Below are 19,647 nucleotides of genomic sequence, written 5' to 3' on the forward strand. Positions count from 1 at the left end.
CGCCACCGCCACTGCAGCCGCCAACCTGAGACACATCCTCGACTCCACTCCACCTCCACCGTTAAAATTTCGCTCACCCGTTCGTTGGAAATACTGAGGTGTTACAAAAATTTATGATGTTCGCCCAAAATAGTTTGTAATTTTCATGTGTGGCAAAAAATCTTATTCTTGCACCTTTTGCTACATATTGTTTAACTTTTGAAATTTGGACGCCACTTTGTGGATCTCTTCAAGGTGGTTTATGACGTTAAGGCCGAGGAGCGTCAAGCACAACACTGATGCTGCGTCCAGGCGCGGCCACGGCGCCGCGGGAGTGGCGAGGCGACTGACAGGACTCCAAATATGTGCCGCTCATTGGCCGGTGTGTTCCCAAAAGGCCATACACAAACCTTTAAGCACACACACACACACACACACACACACACACACACACACACACACACACACACACGTTCGCACACACATATGGACATATCTACATATAAAGAAAAGGATCAAGTTTACTTTTTTAGCGGAGTGACGCCCCCGGCAAGGAATACTAGTTAATGAGCGGCCACTTGTCTTCCTCACCTTTGCCGCCTCATCAGCCTTGGCACCGGGTCGCGCACATTCCAGGCCGCGGTGAGCCCGACGCCCCCCGCCGTGACACGCCCCCCAACCCCCGCCCGGCCCGTGTTGGCACAATTACTCGCTCGCCCGACATGCGCGTCCACACCGCCACCTAGCAAAGCTTCAACGAGGGCCTTCCCATCCCACGACCCCCAAACACATCCCCGTCACCCCGCCAGTCCCCGTTCAGCCCCTTTATATCTGCATGCCCTGTATCAAGCAGCGTCCCCCGCGCGGCACCGGCCCCAAAGAATGTATACAATTAAGGTGGCGGGATATATACGACGCCAGGCGGTACGGTGACCTTTGTGTGTGTGTCTCCCTGGGCGACGCTACCAGGACGTTGCACACACACACACACACACACACACACACACACGGACACGGACACGCACACACACGCACCCTGCACCTGCCGTATGCATCTCTTTCAGTATCCTCCCTCCCCTCCCACACTCCCAATAGGATGCTAGGGATGTGGAGGCGAGGTTGTTGTTGATGTGGTTGTGGATGTTGCTGCAGTTGCTTTTGTTATTGTGATATTGTTGTTGTTTTGGCCATGATACTGGTTGTAGTGCCTCAGGTGACAGTGGAAGCGATAAAGTAAATAAGTATACGACGGTAATAAATTTAGATGACACACAAATATTGCTTACTGCGCGCATACGCACGCAAGCATGCACGGACACACACACACACACACACACACACACACACACACACACACACACACACACACACACACACACACACACACACACACACACACACACACACACACACACACACACACACACACGCACATATTTAGTAGTGAGACCACCATGAATGTGTGTGTTTGTGTGTGTGTGTGTGTGTGTGTGTGTTGCAAGCACCCGACTTTTGCCCTCCCTCTCCCTCCCTATCCATCGTCAGTCATTTCACCAACACCTCCTCCACCCACTCCTCTCACTCCTCCTCCTCCTCCTCCTCCTCTCCCACGGCCCAGCTGGCGGAGGCAACGTCACACTCCCATCACACTTACTTTACTTCAATTCGTAGCAGCGGAGAGGACAACACCATCAGCACTTCGACAACTCCTCTTCCTCGTCCTCTTTTTGTTCCTATCACTCCTCCTCCTCCTCCTCCTTACCCTATTCCTCATGATTATCCTCCTATTTGTACTTGTATTCTCCTTCTTTTGATCCTTTCCTTCCGCATCGTTCTGTTTCACTTTTCTCCTTCCTCTTCTTCCTCTATTTTTATCCTTCTCCTTTTATTGATGTTCCTCATGATTTCCTCCTATTTATACTTATGATTCTCCTAATTTTCCTTCTTCCTCCTTCCGCATCGTTCTGTTTCTCCTTTTCTTCTTCCTCTTCTTCCTCCAAGTTTATATTTTTCTTCCTTCTATTGCTATTCCTCATGATTTCCTCTTATTTATTTTTATGATTCTCCTAATTTTGATCCTTCTCCGCATTCGTCTGTTTCTCCCCTTCTTCTTCCTCCTCCTCAACATCATTTTCTATCCTTGCCCTACTACTTTTTGTTCTCTTCCTCCCCTTCGTCCTCCTCCTCCTCCATCTCCCCAAGCTCTTTTATCTTTAGTAACCGCCGTCCACCAAACAACATAAATATTCAAATAAAAGCTGAGGCAAGAGTAAAAAGGCAAGTCCCTGAAGGTTATACACACACGAGAAAAAGTAAAGTCTGTCAGAAAAACAAAAGGTACCAAAAAAAAAATTACTTATTCTCACCGGTGACCTTTTTTCCTTCCCAAACGTGCACCTGTTAGTGTGTTCGTGCGTCCGTGTGTTCGTGTGTGTGTGTGTGTGTGTGTGTGTGTGTGTGTAATGTATCCACCTTCCCTCCGCCGCCCCTGTCTCGTCTCATTGTCCTGTTACATGTCCCACAGGTGACCTTTAGTGCAGAATGAAGGTATGTCTGAGTGTTTTTTCCCACCTGTGTGTCTGCGCGTGTGTCCGTGTGTGCATGTATGTGTGTATGTGTGTGTGTGTGTGTGTGTGTGTGTGAGAGAGAGAGAGAGAGAGAGAGAGAGAGAGAGAGAGAGAGAGAGAGAGAGAGAGAGAGAGAGAGAGAGAGAGAGAGAGAGAGAGAGAGAGAGAGTTGAACACCTTAAACAAGTGTAATTTACGACGGGATGAACGCATAAGTTTAGGTGAGGGTCGTGTGTGTGTGTGTGTGTGTGTGTGTGTGTGTGTGTGTGTGTGTGTGTGTGTGTGTGTGTGTGTGTGCCGGTATAGTCTCGTGGGAGTTTGCGTCTATCCGAACAAAGCATTCAAATCCAACCACAAAAAAAGAGAAAATAAAAGACCAGTGAACAAATATGAAAGAAGAAAGGAAAAAAAAAAGCGGAGCACAATAAAACAGCACAAAGCAATTATTTTTTTTTCTCTTGACTAAAAAGGCACGAAGGAAAGACGTAATTAGGCGCTATTCTCTTAATGTTCAGGTGGGGGCTATTAACACCTCCATCAATTTCAGGATCCAGGTGCAAGGGGCTGGAGGTAAAGGTAAGGGGGGGGAGGGAGGAAGTGGACGGGGTAGGGGGGGGGGCCGAGCACAGGTGACTCAGATTGGGGTAGTCATGTGAACCGGGGAACAGGTAAGCAACTTTTCATTTTCCTGCAACGCACTAAAGTAGAGACGAAGAAATCCGGCGGGCGCTATTATAGAAGCCCGCGTTGATTGCCTATTCTCTTTCGGTTTAATTATCTTTTTCTCTTTTTAACGTGTACGCGTCGCATCTTTCAACGGGGCAGGTCTTATCGTAAATTAGAGGACCCGGCCCCATAATTATGCCATCCGCGGAACACTGATTTCCCGCGGCACCTCAGCTCATCCACCTTAGTGTTAACACCTGACACTGGATGACAGGTGGGTGGAGGAGGAGGAAGAGGAGGAGGAGGAGGAGGCGGAGGAGGAGGAGGAGGAGGAGGAGGAGAAGGAGGAGTCGTTGAAGGTTGAAGCAGAAAAAAGCACAGTCACATTATCCGCAGGAGCACAAGCTATATCATACATCCTCCTCCTCCTCCTCCTCATTCCTCCTCCTCCTCCTCCTCTCACTTCTCGTTCCTCCTCCTCCTCCCCGCGGCAAGCACTCACTCACTCCCTCATCCCGCACCAAGATAGCACAGCCGATAAGACCCGGTTGGAGATAACACGTCCAGCTCACAACTCGCGTCCTTTTTTTGCCGCCCTGAGCCTCGAGCGGCGGGGCGATGCGGGAGATAAAGGGAAATAAGCAGCGGAGTGAGCCCAATAAGAGTACGATGGAGGATCATGAGCGAATAAAAATAACGCGATAAAAATGAGATAAACGAGACGGAGAGGAGGGAGGAGGGCGGACGAAGGAGTAGGAGGAGATGGAGGAATGAGAACGAAGTGTATTTTGTTCCTCTCGATCTCTCTCTTATGCAATGGAGGAAAAAATAATTGCGGTATAGCCAGTGATAATTCCACGTCTATAAGTCAGAGAAGCACATAAGGAGGAGCAGCGGCATCATGCACTACTCCTTACTCATGTGTTTTTGCCCCGCGTGCCACCACCACCACTACCACCATCACCTCCGCCACCACCACCACCACTTGAACCTCCCTCCAGCCATGCCGTGCCTCATGCATAGATATAACGACGGAGACGGTGCCGGCAGCCTCGTCCCGTTGAGAGAGTCTAAGATGATGAAGACAATTATGAATACGAAGACGAAGAAGAAAGGAAAGATAAAAAGAAGAAAACAAAGACGACGACGACGAGGTTGAAGAAGGCAATGAAGAGGAAGAGAAATACGCTGAGGAAAATGAAGAAAAGAGCAAAAACGAAAATAAGAACGAAAATTAAAAGGAAGACGATGAGGAGAACGAGAGGACGGAGGTGAAAACATGGAAAGGAGACAAAAAAAGAGGAAAAACAGACGAAGAAGAAGGAGAATGAAGAAAAAGCAGGAGGATTATATAAAAGAACAAAAACAAGAATAAGAACAAGAAATAAAGGAAAATGAGGAATAGAACGAGAAGCCGGAGGAGGAAACATGGAAAGGAGACGAAAAAAAAGAGGAAAAACAGACGAAAAAGAAGCAGGATAATGGAGAAAAAAAGGTGGAGGAGAATTTAAAATAACAAAAACAAGAATACGAGCAAGAAATAAAGGAAAATGAGGAATAGAACGAAAATACGGAGGAGGAAACATGGAAAGGAGACGAAAAAAAAAGGAAAAACAAACGAAGAAGAAGCAGGAGAATGAAGAAAAAGGAGGAGGAGGAGGATTTAAAAGAACAAAAACAAGAATACGAACAAGAAATAAAGGAAAATGAGGAATAGAACGAGAAGCCGGAGGAGAAAACATAAGGAGACGGAGAGAGAGGAGAAAGAGACGGAGAAGAGGGAGAATGCAGAAAAGGATTTGGAGGAGGAGGAGGGGAGGAGGAGGACCAAGGTGTCAGAGAGGTCCTACGGCAGTTACGTGACCGGACTCTCGACTCCTTCACTTCGACGTCCAAGCACTAAGACGAAGAGACGGATACCCCCCTCCCCCCTCCCCTCCCTCCCCCGTCCCCCTCCCCTCCAGACGACCAGGACAGCACACGAAGATGAAAGGGAAAAAAACACACACACGATAATTTTCTTTTCTGTCGGAATGTTAATTTTTTTTTTTTTTTGCGCTTGTGCCGCATCATCAACTTTTCTGGGACGCTGTTTTTTTTATTATTCTTTATTATTGGTCATTTATCAATCATGTATTTTTTTTCTTCTTTTACCGCATGCGATGTTTCTTTTTTTTAATTTTACCTCGTAGTGTTTTTTTTTTTGTTTTGTTTTTAATCCTAACTGCGGAATAAATATTTGAATGCTACTTTCCTTTCGTTCTTTTCCACGTTTTTCGGTACGCTAAAATAACACTACGAGAAAGACAATAAAAGTTCTATACCGAGGAAATAAAAGAAGGTATTTGAGGCATAATAAAAAAAAAAAAAGGGGGGGGGGGGGGGAGGGGGATTTTTCGCAACACTAAAACCCAGGTAAAAAGAAATACATCGACACGAGAAACATGAGGTGCCAAATAACGCCCTGTAGAACACCCCCATTTTCTTTCTCCACCGTCATCTAGCGAGCACTGCGTTATTATGTGTGCGTGATGTCGGAGGAAGGAAGACGACAGCGGAATAGGAAAGGAGGTTGGGCAGAGGAGGAACATGACCAAGAACAGACGAAGACAGTGGAACGAAGTGGACGGGAAGTAATAAAGACGTCAAGTGGCTCTGAGTGTGGAGACAGGTGCAGAGAAGGGAACGGCCGGTGAGGCGACACACACGCAACCAGCACACCCACACCCACCCATACTCACCCACACCCACTCATACACACACGAAACCGAGAGACATAAAGAGAAGTCATTCGGATTTCCTCTCTATTCAACCACGTGAAAAAAAAGGCAGCTGTGTGTGTGTGTGTGTGTGTGTGTGTGTGTGTGTGTGTGTAAGTGGGTGGGTGTTTGTAAATACTGTCAATCTGATATGAAGAATAATTTATGACTAAAGCATATAGACGCAACCCATGTCTGCCTGGGGAAGTAATTGTTCAGAGAAGCCAACAAAGAGGCAGAGAAGAAATAAAAATATATATAAAAAAAAACATATATATAAAAAAATAATCATAAAACACACACGAGGCAGATTTTTTTACTCTTTCCGCTTCTTGCAATTTTCTTCAATATTTCTTTACTTACTGCGATGTGACTGACCCTCTGGTAATCTTTTTTTCTTCTCTCTCTCTCTCTCTCTCTCTCTCTCTCTCTCTCTCCCACGCCCTTACAGTCGGATGTCCCTTCACGACGCCTCTCGCCCCTGTAACTCAAACACGACCCGGATTTATGGACCACGACTCCCCGCCTCCACTAATATTTAACGCCGAGCTTTAATTCCGACTTTAATACCCGAGCGATTAAACGAAGGGCGGAGGGGGCCAAAGGGAGCATCAGATTGCGCGCCCCCTTGAGGAGAGAAAGGAGAGGGTTCGAATCCGTCGGTAAAGGATCGGATATTTTTTCCTCCTCTTTCTCTCTTATGGCGTGAGAGACTGAGTTCGAAATGAGTGTTGCGATTTTTCCCTTCTGCAATATTTTTGTCTCCTGCTTTAGTTTTTGCAGTGCTTCGTCTTCTTATCCTATTCCTATTCCTATTCCTCTCCAATCCATATTCCTATCCTTTATTATCCCTATTTTTATCTTAACGTCAACATTGATAATGGCAATGGGCTGAATAATAATAATAATAATAATAATAATAATAATAATAATAATAATAATAATAATAATAAGAAGAAGAAGAAGAAGAAGAAGAAGAAGAAGAAGAAGAAGAAAAAAAAGAAGAAGAAGAAGAAGACGAGAAGAAGAAGAAGTTTTCCAATCGGTCGTTTACACTTTGATTGTGTGTGTGTGTGTGTGTGTGTGTGTGTGTGTTTACAGGAACACTTATCAGTTAACTTCTCGACAGGATATGTTTAATTCTTTTTCCTCCAAACCATATCTCTCTCTCTCTCTCTCTCTCTCTCTCTCTCTCTCTCTCTCTCTCTCTTATAAACACACACACACACACACACACACACAAATCAGGAATAAGCACAAAAGTTCACTCCATTCTTGAAATCGATTGCTTTTCCTTAACTCATAAGCTCTTTCCCTCCCTCCCCTCATCCTCTCATCCCTCTGTCGCTACCCCCTGACCTTCTTTCTCCTCCTCTACTCCCCTCCTTTGGTCGCTCCCCCCCCACCCCCCTCTTTCTCTCCCCTCAGGCTCCCGGGGACACGCTCTGCTGGACATCACCTGCAGAAGGAACATGGACGGTGTACTCACCTGGGCGCCGTCCCCTCAGGCCTCCTCCAGAGTGGTGGTTGTGCTCTACCCGCACTCATGGTCTGTTGGTGCAGGAGAGAAAAACATTGAGAGAAAGATAAAAAAAGAAAATAGAGGATGACCATTATTACCAGTCTCCCCTTTCACATGCAACTTCTGAACTAAGCGAGAGACAAATGGTGCAATTCAGCTGGAATGAGCAATAGTTCTGGTCGGGGAAATGGCTCTCTATGCCGGGGGAGTAATCTTCGTTTTAGTTGAGAAAGAAAATGTTTTGGCTCAGTAAAAGAAGAAAGAGTTTTGGCGCAGAAAGATGAATATGCAGATCTGGTTTGCCGGGGAAGTAATACCACAGAAAGACGTGGTTGTGAAGCGGAATGTTCAGATTGATGGTAGACTATTGCAAACTTTTTTAGAGACAAGTTTTAGCTAGGAATAGAACGGCACTGCACGGAAGAAATGAGACTTTGTGATGATTACTTTCATTTTTTTTATGAGGAGTGCGCGATTTTTATCAGATGGGGGAAGTAACAGTTTCGGTGCATGTGAAATGAGTTGGTTTGGAGAAAAAAAAAAAAAAAAAAACGCTTTGTGATGAACACTTTGGGTTTTTTGAGGAATGCGCGATTTTTATCATGTGCAGGAATAACAGTTCTGGTGAAGGGGAAATCAGTCGCTATGATAAAAAAAACAAAAAAATATGTTGCTCGGGTTGAAAGTAATAAATAGTCTTGGTTCGGCGAAGAATGCGACGGAAATGATGACTCAGACCGATAAGAGTGTGGACATTATTGGTTTTTTGTTACGTGTGTGTGTGTGTGTGTGTATGTGTGTGTGTGTCAGGTGTTTCATGCAGGCAATAGTTGTTATAGAATCATAAATATCTTGATTGAGTACATTTGAATACGTGTGACTATGGCAGGTGTGTTGAAGGTGTAAAAATGGGCTCATTGTGTGTGTGGAAATGGCATTTGAGTGTTGATATAGGAACATTAATATCTTCATTGTGTGCACGGGTATAAGTGAGGAAGGTGTGTTGAAACTGCAAAATATGTGTTAATTGTGAGTGTGAACATCGCAGGTGTGTAGGTGTTGCAGGTGTGGGCGACCGATACACCACCTGAGGGCCTGCTCGTGACGTGATGGACGAGTCCCCCCGCGGCGCCAGTCACCCAGCCAGGCAGAAAATCATGCCGTGTGTATGCTGGAGCGGCGGCCTGTGTACGTGCCTCTGTGTGTGCGTGTGTGTGTGAGAGAGGGGGAGGGTGTGGGTGTGGTAATATACATGTTTCTCACGTTCCTAAAAACAACAACCATTCCATATAAGAGATGCAACGAGGAAAACCATTCACCCCCTACTGCACACACACACACACACACACACACACACACACACACACACACACACACACACACACACACACAGCTCCATCACCTGCATTACCTGGGTGTCGTGGGTGATAGTCAATTAAGGTAGCGGCCTCGCCAAGCCTCGGGCCAACACCTGAGGAGGGAGGGAGTGAAGGGGCGCGGAGGGGCGAATCACCTGTGCTCAATTACCTTGATCAACGTCACACTAAAAAATTTCGTACTCAACCCTTCCGTTCTTGTCAAGGGGATCTCTCTCTCTCTCTCTCTCTCTCTCTCTCTCTCTCTCTCTCTCTCTCTCTCTCTCTCTCTCTCTCTCTCTCTCTCTCTCTCTCTCTCTCTCTCTCTCTCTCTCAGGTGTTTTTCGGTCATGTGTTTTTCGCTGTCTGAATTGATTTGTTGTTCCTCTCTCATATGTTATTCGGCACAAAATTCTCCCTTCCTTGTTTTACTCTTCGGTGATTCTCGTCAGGTGTTTTTCCTCAGGTTATCCTCCGCCTCCTCCTCTTCTTCCTCCTTCTCCTTTCTTCAGCAGGCGCCTCTTTAGCAGTCTTTTGTTTCCCATCAGGTGTTCCGCCCAGAGGCTCAACACCCCTGCAGCGTCGTCTACGACTATGTCACACCCAAACGAGGGACACATCCATTCTCCCCCCCCCCCCCTCTCTCTCTCTCTCTCTCTCTCTCTCTCTCTCTCTCTCTCTCTCTCTCTCTCTCTCTCTCTCTCTCTCTCTCTCTCTCTCTCTCTCTCCCCCCGCAATATCTCTCTATTAATGGGACGAGATTATATTCCCATCTACTCATGACAGCCGACTCACAGGCCGACATTTGTCTTCACAGCTCTGCTTTAGAGGAACAATAATCTGATAGGCTGACGCAAACAGTGGAATCTGTAAACAAACACAGCGGGACCCTCAACAACAGGAACAGCAGACGTGCGTATGTTCGGTATTATGAGACGCCTTCCTCCGCCTCTCACATCAACAACTCTTTCCTAAGGTCGAAAAGGAGATCAGTCGGGTTCTAATAAATGTTTCTTTAGGTTCATGGTAAAGAGGAAGAGTCAGGCTACCACCAGGGTCATAAAAGTACTTCTGGTTATGCCCAAAACTCCTACGAAAGCCTTATCAAATGTGTGTGTTTGGACTCGGAAATGTTTAAGAATAAGGCCCTGTGTGCATTATCATCATCGTCATCAGCAGCAGCAGTACAAGTGACATCAAGAAGCGGTAATCAAAACAAAAAAACACGAATAACAGCACAAGTTAGTGAGCCAAAGCACAAAGTTTAACACAAGCTCGTCTAGATTTTATGAGCATTTCAGGGTCATTTTGGGTACGCACGCCACCGCACACACGCATACACACACACACACACACACACACACACACGGTAGTAGTTTTCCATATACGTACTTAAGGCCAACAAAATTTCACACACACACACACACACACACACACACACACACACACACACACGGTAGTAGTTTTTCATATACGTACTTAAGGCCAACAAAATTTCACAAACACACACACACACACACACACACACACCGTTAAGCCTGTCAAAGAGAAAAAAAAACACGAACACACTCAAAAATCAGCACAAAAAACGTTATCATTACTCTTGTTGTTCTTATTTGTCCTGACTAAGGCGAAAACTCCCACATTAAGCAGAGGAAATTCATTTATTGTGCCTCATCAGCTCCTTCCTCCCGGCCTGATCAACAAAAGAATTGCTCCATTTCATCCAGGCAAATTCAGGTATTTTCCTAACATTAGACGCGACGGAAAAAAGGTTAATTCCGCGTAAATAGTGTTTTGTTTATCGGCAAATACGAGGGTGCCGCCTTTTTTCCGTTCACTTAACAAGACTCGCACCCTTCCCTCCGCCCCCACTCCCTTCTCTACCCATTCACCAATTTTTTTTTTTTCCCCTCCTTCCAGTGTACAAACATTCCCTCCTTCCACCCAGACTGTTCCTCCTCCTCCTCCTCTTCCTCCTCCTTTTTCTCCCTCTTTTCTTCTTTTACTTTTTTTCATTTCTTCTTCCTCTATCTTTTTTTTCTTTTTCTCCCCTTTTTCATTTCTCCTTCCTCTTTTTCTTCTTCTTTTTCTTTTTCTCATTTTTATTGTTATTTTTATCCTGATTCTCCTTTTTCTGTTTGGCCTCTTAAATTTATATTCCAATTTTCATTTCAGATAATTTTTTCCCCATCTCTCCTTGCTATTTCCTCACATTTTTACTTCTTATTTTCCTTATTTTTCTCCATCTCTTCTCCTCCTCCTCTACTTCCCTTTTCCCCCTCCTCCTCTTCTTTGTGGTTACCCTTTTAAGAGCTGCTTTGCTATGTAGAGACGCATCCGCCTCTTTGCTTTCGTTCAGCCTCTCCTCTCCCCTTGCCTACCCTCGGGGCCACCACCAGCATTGAAGGCGAACAAAGGCGCTGGTGGTGGCTGGGTTGGTCGGACCGCAGTGGCATGCAGAGGGTGACGGGGCGCTGGGTTCAGGGATTCAGTCTACGGAGTTGTCTACCACACTTCCACCGCCCTATCCTTGCTGACCGATTGCTACTCTGTCTAAGGTTTGCGTACGATTCTCTTTTTGTTGATTTTAGAGATGGTGGTGTTGGAAATAGTAGCGGTGATTATAGTAGTGGAGGTATCATTGTATTAGTAGTAGAATAAAAGGCAGTAGAATCCGCATATCTATATAATTTTCTTCTTTTCTTCTCTTATTAATGACATACGCAAGTGACCCAACAACACATTACTTATATTTTTTTCTATCTTTTTCCTTCCCATCTTCTCACTTCCATCCTGCATTCCTTCCTCTAAGCCCTCCACCTTCTATTCCTCTTCCTCGCTCTCTTTCCCTCCTTCATTCAACCCTTCCCTTACTCCCTTGTTTATTGCCCTTCCAGCTTGCATTCCCTTCCTCCATCTCTCTCTCTCTGTCTCCCTTCCTTCATTCCAGCTTTCCCTCCCTCCGCCCTTCCACACTAAAGGGTTATTAACGCTTACGACGTGGGTTCTGCGCCTTCTTTTTGCGGGAGTTTGTGAAATGGCCGAATAATGGACCAGTTACGAGTTACTCCCGGCGGGGGGACTGACGGAGTGGCTTTTAATTACCGACCGCGTGTAGGTTATTGCAAGGCGGCGGCGGCGGCGGTGGTGATGGTGGTGGTAGATGGGGGAGGGAATGGGGGTAGAAGGGGGGCAGGGAAGGAATGGAATACAAAATTTATTTCCCAGAAGCTCCCGTATTTTTTTCTCTCTCCGAATTACGTGATAAATGGACTTTTTTTTTTGAGAGAGAGAGAGAGAGAGAGAGAGAGAGAGAGAGAGAGAGAGAGAGAGAGAGAGAGAGAGAGAGAGAGAGAGAGAGAGAGAGAGAGAGTAAAAGTCTAGGGGACGGTGCTGCCCTGCATAGCGATGGTGACATGCAGGCGGCAGAGCGTAGTGCAGTTTGTAGTAAAGCGAACAAAGCTAACACAAAAAAACAATAGCGACTTCTCTAAACTTATAAATAATATATAAGTAGTTAAGGTCCATATCTCTAACGTGCTTCTTTAACCAACCCACTAACAGTCTTATTCTTGCCAGTTAATTCAGCATCTTATTCTTAGCCACCTGTTCTTGAGTATACCTTGATAATGCAACACTTTTTTTAATACCCAACACTAATTAACATTCCCTCACACTTCAAACACTGCAAAGCTAACTAGTAACACTCCACACACATACTCCAAAGCTAACAGTAACACCTCTTTGAATAAGTTTGCCACCTTGATGTGATACTGTGTTTTCTTGTGTCTCTTCCCAAGGCGTTAGTGGTGACTTATACGAGCCATGAGAGCGCGAGAGGACAAACAAATTAATACGCTTACAAACCATCTATACACTCCCTGATGAGCTTTCCTCCCTTAATGTGCTCTTGTGTTCTTTTGCGTCTCATCCAAAGCGTTGATGTTGACTTATACGAGCAATGAGGGCGAGAGAGGACAAGCAAACTAATATGCTAACCAACACTATCGCAAGTAACAACGCACTTTTTCCTCACACATGCCCTTATTGGTGGCTAGTGGGCAGTGTGAATAAACAAACCTCAAAGCACGCCAACGCTTTTTCTTTATATATACACAACATAAAAGTGACGTTAATCTCAAAGTTGTCTTCACTCAAAATTGTCATTGTGCACCGCTTGACTGTGTGTTGGTGAAGATAATTCCTCTCTTATTGGGTATCATCAAACGCGGTCAGCTCATGAAAATAATCGGGATTCCTGCTGCCACGTATATTCCTCAACAGACTCCAGGATACGATGTTAATGAATAAGACAACTGTGCCCTTAATTTGCCATAACACGCTTGGCTATTCCCCGCCGGCTGCTGTTGTCACTCTCAGGTGGGCCAGACTACCTGTTCCTCATTAGGCCAACTGTGGCTAACCGGCCGACACGTGGATCAGGGTGGACAAGAGCGGAATGAGCCGAAGGGAAGCATGGGAAGAATGCCCAATAAGTAAGAAATCTGAAGGGGGTGCTTAAATAAGAGGGGAACAAACATTTGGCTCGACAAGAAGAGGCAGGCTGAGAGAGAAGGGGGGGGGGAGAGAGAGAGAGAGAGAGAGAGAGAGAGAGAGAGAGAGAGAGAGAGAGAGAGAGAGAGAGAGAGAGAGAGAGAGAGAGAGAGAGAGAGAGAGAGAGAGAGAGAGATCTGTTTGAAGGAGGGGGTTTGAACAAAAGAAGAAAAAAAAGGCCATGGCGGTGGAGGAGTTACAATCACATTCACGTCCTTGAAATGTATGTTAAACCAGAGACGGCACATATTTTCCCAAGAGGATGAGAGGGTTGGCCCATCTCCCCCCTCCCTCCTCTCCCCCCCCCCATTACTTTAGGCAACTGTGTGGGCTTGTAGATGAGAGAAATATTCCTTGTTCAGCATTCCCATATTTCTTCGCCTTCAAAGATCATCCCCAAAATTTATGCCTTGCTCTACACTATCATATTTATTCGCCTTCGACAATGAACGCAAAATATATTAGTTGTTTAACACAATCTCACTTATCAGACCATAGTTATAGGAGACACTCGAAGCCAGTCTCTCTCTCTCTCTTGGCCCCTGCCCCCCACCCCCTTCTGTCTCTCCCTCTCTCCCTCTCTCTCCAACGTCAGGAAGTATGAGAAAGAGTTCGATGCCTCAGTGCGCCTCTTTCGCAACACCATTTTTTCCTCTCTCTTCTCCCCTCCCCCCTTTCCCTCCCTCCCCATTGAGTCTCTTCCTTCGGCCATCCAATCCCAACACTTCGATGCTCCGCCTACTCACGGTCGGATCCATATGGAGTGCACGAGATAAACTAATGTACATTTTTTTTTCCAGCGAATAAAAGGTTTGGCTGAGACACTAAAGCTCCCTGCTGAGTTTATTGATAACGGCGCACTGTTCCTGGTACAACACTGGAGGAGACGGAGGAGGAGGAGGAAGAAGAGGAGGAAGAGGAGAGGTAAGTGTAGAAGGAGATACAAACACAGACTGGAAAAAAATAGGCAATAGAGGAACAAGAAGGGAAAGTAAAGTAAAACGATAAAAAATTAAGAAAGATAAGAGAGAGAGAGAGAGAGAGAGAGAGAGAGAGAGAGAGAGAGAGAGAGAGAGAGAATGAGAGCACATAACCGACCAAGCAGGGAGGAACAACAGCGGGGAAGGAGGGGGTCGTGGGCTCCCCGCTGCGCCCCCTTAAGGAACCCACCCTGATAAGCACGTGTAATGGGGTCCCAGCGTGCCTCCTCCTCCTCCTCCTCCTATTCTTCCTCCTCCTCCTCCTTCTCCTCCTCACCCAAGATTGCAGGGCCAAACTTATCTCTATAGGAGGTTTGATTCTCTCTCTTGGTGTGTGTGTGTGTGTGTGTGTTGAGACACACACACACACACACACACACACACACACACACAAATGATAACTAAATTCAGAGTAAGGAAGAGGAAGGTGAGAGAGGAAGAGGCAGGAGAGGAAGAGGAGGGAGGAAGAGAGATAATAAGCTCAAAAACTCCGCAAAGAACTCATGCGATGGTGGTATAGTGGTGAGCATAGCTGCCTTCCAAGCAGTTGACCCGGGTTCGATTCCCGGCCATCGCAGGATCTAAAAGAGATATTTTTTTCTTACACTTTTCTGTATTATGAAGATAAATACGATTATATACCTTGAGATAAACTTTGTATTATGTTAAATTATATGACTCGCACTCGGAACATAGATGGTAAGTTAATGGAAAGGAAGAAACAGATTATGACAGCCGGTAAAAGAGGCAGAAAATGTTTTGAGAGAATGGTAGGAGAGAATGTAAGGAGCAAATATAGAGAAAATAGAAATAAATATATATGTTGTGAGCAAATAAAATGAGAAAATGTTAGGAAAAATGTTAGAAGAAAATGTAAGAAAATTATGTTAGGAAAAAATGTGAAGAAATATATTGCATAATCTTCATTGTTACACGACAGGAGTGGAGGAGCAAACATACCAGGAAAGAAAGCACATCCTTGCCCCTCCCCCGTCCTCCCTGTCCCCCTTCCACCCCCCGAGCGTGAGTTACGTGCGGGGGCGCAACACCTGCCAGGCGGGACGACTGGTCACCTCAGCGCCAGGTGTTCAAGGCCCGAGGCAACTCACCTGTCCCAGAGGCTGTGTGGGTTATGGCGGTGGGAGGGGGTGGTGGTGGTGGTGGTAGGGGGTGGTGGTGGTGATGTTGAAACTCTACTACTACTACTACTACTACTACTACTACTACTACTACTACTACTACTACTACTACTACAAATAATAATAATAAAAATAATAATAATAATAATAATAATAATAATAATAATAATAATAATAATAATAAGAAGAAGAAGAAGAAGAAGAAGAAGAGTTAAGTTGCAATAGCCCGGCCAGGATTCGAACCTTGTGTGCGAGGTGGCAGAAGACGACACGACAGCGGTTCGACTCCTGGCTGGACTACTTCAATAATACTGATACCAATAAATAATAATAATAGAATAAAAATAATGATAAGACCGACGACAAAAACGACAACGGCAGCAACAAAACCAAACCAAAAAATACCTACTTTAACACCACAAAAGATATAATCTCCTCCATTCCTTACTCATCTGACGGTTTAAAACAAGTCGCAGTAATGATGCAAGTTTTTTTCCACCGCCATCACACCTGGCTTTAACACCTCCCGATACTCAGGTGAATCATGACCCTGAACAGAGCATATTTCCAGCAAAAATGTAGCGACTTTGAAGGCTACGACGACAAACAGTAATAAAAGAAAATAGAAAACAAAAGAAAAAATAATATATACCTAAAACTTCATTATCATTAGTCAAGAAGCAGAGGCAGCAACATCCCGCCGGCTCGAGCCAGAGATCTCAGGTGTCCCTAAAGCACAGGTGAACATATCAAGCGGGTCCCAGGTGCCTCGGGTGCAAACAACTGGCTGAAGGTGAGGCAGGATGAGGTGCGGCAGGTGGATGGGGATGTGGGGGATGAGGGAGTGAGGGAAGCAGGATGAAGAAGAGGAGGAAGAGGAGAAGGAGGATGGGGGAAGCTGTTAGGTAGGAGGGAGTGACTGCAGGAGGGGGAAGAGGAGGAGGAGGAGGAGGAGAGGGTGTGTCAAAGGCGGCGAAGACGTGGTATGTGGCAAGATTATCATTTTTGCGAGTCTATTAAAGATGAGAGCGATCATTGGCCTGACTGGTGGCGGGGCGCGGGCCGCTACGAGCAGCCTCCGGGGGCGTCAGGTTATTGGCGGGGCCGCGCACCCGATCATGAGGCTAAGAGTTTGCCGTGTCTCTAAGGGCTTAATGCTTGTGTCTTGATAGTGTGCGATGGTGGTGGTGTTCATTTTGGTGTTGTTAACTTTGATGTTATTACTGGTATTATGTATTTACCATTATTTCTTTTTTTTTTCTATTTCTTCGTCGCCTTCTACTTTTTTTTTCTTCTTCCCATTTTTCTACTTATTATTATTATTACTATTATTATTATTATTATTATTATTATTATTATTATTATTATTATTATTATTATCATTGCAGTTCTTGTTGAGTATTGCTACTACTACTACTACTACTACTACTACTACTACTATCAATATTATAACTACCACTATTACCCTGTCACCCGAAAAGCTTACACTCCAAATATTTTCTTTATAACCGGTTCACACACACACACACACACACACACACACACACACACACGCCAACAGATTACCACGAAACTTTGCCAATAAGAAAAAAATTATTAATGAGCACAAGAAAAGTTTTTAGTCGCCGGCATCATCGATTTGACCTCCATGCGACGACGACCATGAATCATCGCGCCATTATACTTTCGCAACGTTGCTGAATAAACCTATCGGAAGGACTGGGTGGGCCTTTTCGCTATCTTCCGAGAATGCATTGCCGGGGAAGCGCCAGGCCTAAGGGTCTCATAAACGTCCGTCAGCTGGCGTTCTAAGGTGGTGATACGGATCTACATGAGCGTGGAAATATTCTTATACGCATTGTGGCGGCGACATTAAAAAGGTAAATTAAAAAAGTCTCCGAAGTCCTGGTTATAAATAGCGGTAGTTGCAGAAGTAGTAGTAGTAGTAGTAGTAGTAGTAGTAGTAGTAGTAGTAGTAGTAGTAGTAGTAGTAGTAGTAATTGTAGCAGTAGGAGCAGCAGGAAAAGGAAAAAAATAGATGTTGTTTATCACACCACCCCGTTTCTCCTTCTCCTCCTCCTCCTCCTTTTCCTTCTCCTCCCCCCAACGCAAACGCCGAGGGGCACCCATACCGTCACCGACCCACCAATCCCTTAGGCCAAAAGCGCAAAACTAATGGTAGAAAAACAGTAAACGAAAGCTCGCCATTAAGCACAACACGGGAACATTAATTTTGTCACGGGGAGGTGGCCACGATGGATAGAGGAAGGAAGGGAGAGAAGAGAGAAAAGGGAGAGAGTACAGCTGAGAACTGGAAGGGAGAATGAGAGTTGAAGGAGAAAAGGACTAAGGTTGGAGGTGAGTAAAGGAGTAAGGTTCGTGGAAAAGTATAAAGAGAATGAAGAAAACCATTAGCAAGGAAGGAATAAAAAGGAGAAGAAAGGAGCCGTAAGAAAAGGGAATAAGGAGAAAAAGCAAGGGAAGAGAAAGGGAAGGGAAAGGAAAAGAATCAAATAGGTGGAACGGAAAGAAAGGGAAAGGAAGAAAAAGATAAGATGAATGAGAAAAAAAAGCGAAGGGGAAAGAAAGATAAAGGAAGGGAAGGAAAGGGAACAGAACGGAAGGGAAGGGAAAGGAAAGGAAGGAAAGGAGGAAAATCAAGTCGTGGTGGAATTGAAAGTTTTAGAAAGAAAAAAAAACGGCAGAATTGTAAAGTAAAGGAGAGGAAGAGGAGGAAAAAAAGGAAGGGAAGAGGAGAGGAGGAGGAGGAGGAGGAGGAGGAGGAGGAGGAGGAGGAGGAGAGGGAGAGAAGCAGCAGTGGTAGGCAGGATGGATGACCGAACCCCCTCCCAAGAAATGTCCGCCACGCACAGAATCCTTGGCGCCGTCACGACTCCTTCGGGAACCCTCGCGGCCGCCTCTTTTATGGGGACAATTCCGCGTCGTTTGTCTCCGTTGGTCGCCCCGTCACCCGCGCGCCACAATCGCCCACAAATCGCCGCTAAATGCTCGCTGCCGCCTCATTAAGTTGGTTTCCCCGCCGCCTCGGGTCACTGGCTGGGCCGCAGAGGTCAGGCTAGGGGGCGGGGGGTGGGGTTATACCGGGGAGGGGGAAGGAAGGGTCGTCGCGCCTCCATCTGGTCTCCTTGTCATGTAATCAAGTCGTCTGTATGATATATGTGTTGTAATTTAGTACAGTCTCAGTCTCTCTCTCTCTCTCTCTCTCTCTCTCTCTCTCTCTCTCTCTCTCTCTCTCTCTCTCTCTCTCTCTCTCTCTCTCTCTCTCTCTCTCTCTCTCTCTCGTGCCGGGCCACTCAGGATCAGCCTAACATGGCGCCTCTGAAGCTCATCAACAGTATTAAGTTTTAAGTTTAAGTTTAAGAGGATGAGATGCCTCGACACAAGGTCAGGCTGGAGTGCTTCTTCCTGCCCTTCTTCCTCCTCCCTCTCTTTCTCTTCCTTTTATTCTTCTTCCTCTTACTTGTATTTTTCTTCCTCTTTCTCGTATTCTTCTTCCTCTTACTTCTGTTCTTCTTCTTCTTTCTTGTATTTTCCTCTTCATTGTATTCCCTCCCTCTTCCCTCTCTTCTTTCCTCTTCTACTTACACTTTCTCCTTCTTTTTCTCCCGCGTTGCAGGCTTTCCCTTCTTATCTTTCTTTTCATGTTTACTTCCTCCATTTACTCCCTTTTTCTGACACACACGCTCTCAATTCCTTCCTTTTATTTCCTATCCACTCCTTCCGTACTTCCTTTCTTCTCTGTTCCACTTTCTACGCCCTTCCCAAATTTATCTTCAAAAGCCTCCTACTCTTTCCCCACATTTATTTACACCGTTCTTTCCTTGGCAAACAAATTCTCAACTCCTCCCATTTTTCCCCATTGAGTCCTCTCGTGATCCCTTTCTTTCCTTCCTACGACCATTTGTTATTTATTTCTCAACTCCATCTGTTCCTCCCTTCCTCCAGCATCCAATTTCCAAGTCATTTATCCTCTCACACGACTACCCATTTCACAACTTCACGTAAACGCTGTAAACGGCCTGGGCAGGAAGTACACCTGGCTCACCTTGCCGCCGTCTGTCACTTTGCCTACATACCTGAGTAATAAGACGAAGAGGCAGGT

General features: G+C 45.6%; 1 long non-coding RNA gene and 1 other non-coding gene across 2 annotated transcripts in view; one reads left to right on the forward strand and one right to left on the reverse strand.

Annotated features, from left to right (window-relative positions):
- LOC127002147 (uncharacterized) overlaps nt 1–19,647 on the reverse strand; it is a 177,164-nt gene that overhangs the window by 71,394 nt on the left and 86,123 nt on the right. Inside the window, exon 3 of the long non-coding RNA XR_007755794.1 lies at nt 7,461–7,522. This is a non-coding gene — a long non-coding RNA (uncharacterized LOC127002147). The remainder of the gene's footprint in view (nt 1–7,460; nt 7,523–19,647) is intronic.
- Trnag-ucc (transfer RNA glycine (anticodon UCC)) lies at nt 14,891–14,962 on the forward strand. The gene has a single exon. It is a non-coding gene; the product is annotated as a tRNA-Gly (tRNA).

The sequence above is a fragment of the Eriocheir sinensis genome, chromosome 2 (genome assembly GCF_024679095.1).
Source record: "Eriocheir sinensis breed Jianghai 21 chromosome 2, ASM2467909v1, whole genome shotgun sequence".
NCBI classification, from domain to species: domain Eukaryota; kingdom Metazoa; phylum Arthropoda; class Malacostraca; order Decapoda; family Varunidae; genus Eriocheir; species Eriocheir sinensis.